Here is a 2,500-nt window from a genome sequence, read left to right on the forward strand (position 1 = left end):
GCCCGCAATGCCCTGCTTTGAAACACGCTGCAAAGTGTACGAAATGACGGCGGGGGGCCAGCGGGAGGCTTGCGGGAGGAAGGCCGCTCGCTGGCCGCGCTGCCCTGCTTTGAAACACGCTGCAAAGTGTATGAAATGACGGCGGGGGGCCAGCGGGAGGAAGGCCGCTCGCTGGCCGCGCTGCCCTGCTTTGAAACACGCTGCAAAGTGTATGAAATGACGGCGGGGGGCCAGCGGGAGGAAGGCCGCTCGCTGGCCGCGCTGCCCTGCTTTGAAACACGCTGCAAAGTGTATGAAATGACGGCGGGGGGCCAGCGGGAGGCTTGCGGGAGGAAGGCCGCTCGCTGGCCGCGCTGCCCTGCTTTGAAACACGCTGCAAAGTGTATGAAATGACGGCGGGGGGCCAGCGGGAGGAAGGCCGCTCGCTGGCCGCGCTGCCCTGCTTTGAAACACGCTGCAAAGTGTATGAAATGACGGCGGGGGGCCAGCGGGAGGCTTGCGGGAGGAAGGCCCCTCGCTGCCCGCAATGCCCTGCTTTGAAACACGCTGCAAAGTGTACGAAATGACGGCGGGGGGCCAGCGGGAGGCTTGCGGGAGGAAGGCCGCTCGCTGGCCGCGCTGCCCTGCTTTGAAACACGCTGCAAAGTGTATGAAATGACGGCGGGGGGCCAGCGGGAGGCTTGCGGGAGGAAGGCCCCTCGCTGCCGGCAATGCCCTGCTTTGAAACACGCTGCAAAGTGTACGAAATGACGGCGGGGGGCCAGCGGGAGGCTTGCGGGAGGAAGGCCGCTCGCTGGCCGCGCTGCCCTGCTTTGAAACACGCTGCAAAGTGTATGAAATGACGGCGGGGGGCCAGCGGGAGGCTTGCGGGAGGAAGGCCGCTCTGCCCTGCTTTGAAACACGCTGCAAAGTGTACGAAATGACGGCGGGGGGCCAGCGGGAGGCTTGCGGGAGGAAGGCCGCTCGCTGCCCGCGCTGCCCTGCTTTGAAACACGCTGCAAAGTGTACGAAATGACGGCGGGGGGCCAGCGGGAGGCTTGCGGGAGGAAGGCCGCTCGCTGCCCGCGCTGCCCTGCTTTGAAACACGCTGCAAAGTGTACGAAATGACGGCGGGGCGCCAGCGGGAGGCTTGCGGGAGGAAGGCCGCTCGCTGGCCGCGCTGCCCTGCTTTGAAACACGCTGCAAAGTGTATGAAATGACGGCGGGGGGCCAGCGGGAGGCTTGCGGGAGGAAGGCCGCTCGCTGGCCGCGCTGCCCTGCTTTGAAACACGCTGCAAAGTGTACGAAATGACGGCGGGGGGCCAGCGGGAGGCTTGCGGGAGGAAGGCCGCTCGCTGGCCGCGCTGCCCTGCTTTGAAACACGCTGCAAAGTGTACGAAATGACGGCGGGGGGCCAGCGGGAGGCTTGCGGGAGGAAGGCCGCTCGCTGGCCGCGCTGCCCTGCTTCGAAACCCCGCTGCAAAGTGTATGAAATGACGGCGTCATTGACGGGTCAATGGGGGGAAAATGTTTGAAAATGTGACAGAGTGTCAAATGAATGGCGGTCAATGGGGGAAAAAAATGTTGGAAAATATGACAGAGTGTCAAATGAATGGCGGTCAATGGGGGAAAAATGTTTGAAAATATGACAGAGTGTCAAATGAATGGCGGTCAATGAGTGTTTTGGTCAACCAGGGATTTTCGCTTAGACGGGAGAAGGTAAAACAGCCGAGAGGGGGGGGGGGGGATACCTTACCTTCTCCCGTATATGCGAAATTACCTGGTTCACCAAAACACCTCATGCACGATTTGAGAAACCGACTTTTTAGAAACCTTGACTACCAGGGTTTAGACCGAGAAAACGTGCTTTTTGAGGCCGATTTTGAAGCACTGAAACACGGACTGATGCCGGCGAGGGCCGCTCCTCTGGTTCTTTTTTCGAGTGAGAATTTTTCCAAGTTCTCCTCCGCAGCTCACGCCGAGGCTGCGCGTATGATGTGTTCGACAGGCGAGCGCCTTCACCGGCCTCGCGCGGCGGCTTCGCCCCGCCGTACACGCCGGTTCTCCCGCTTCACCGTTGGCTGGGCGTGGCTTGCAGCCGAGAGGGCGGCTGTTGATATGATGTGTCCGACGAGCGAGCGCCTTCCCCGGCCTCGCGCGGCGTCTCACAGCCGAGAGGGCGGCTGTTGATAAGACGTGTCCGACAAGCGAGCGCCTTCACCGGCCTCGCGTGGCGGCTTCGCCCCGCCCCACCACGCCGGTTCAGCATCGGACGAGCGTGGATCACAGCCGAGAGGGCGGCTGTTGATATGATGTGTCCGACGAGCGAGCGCCTTCCCCGGCCTCGCGCGGCGTCTCACAGCCGAGAGGGCGGCTGTTGATAAGACGTGTCCGACAAGCGAGCGCCTTCACCGGCCTCGCGTGGCGGCTTCGCCCCGCCCCACCACGCCGGTTCAGCATCGGACGAGCGTGGATCACAGCCGAGAGGGCGGCTGTTGATATGATGTGTCCGACGAGCGAG

The sequence above is a fragment of the Doryrhamphus excisus genome, linkage group LG2 (assembly GCF_037039965.1).
Source record: "Doryrhamphus excisus strain RoL-2023G ecotype Guam linkage group LG2, RoL_Dexc_Guam_v1.1, whole genome shotgun sequence".
Classification (NCBI taxonomy): Eukaryota; Metazoa; Chordata; class Actinopteri; order Syngnathiformes; family Syngnathidae; genus Doryrhamphus; species Doryrhamphus excisus.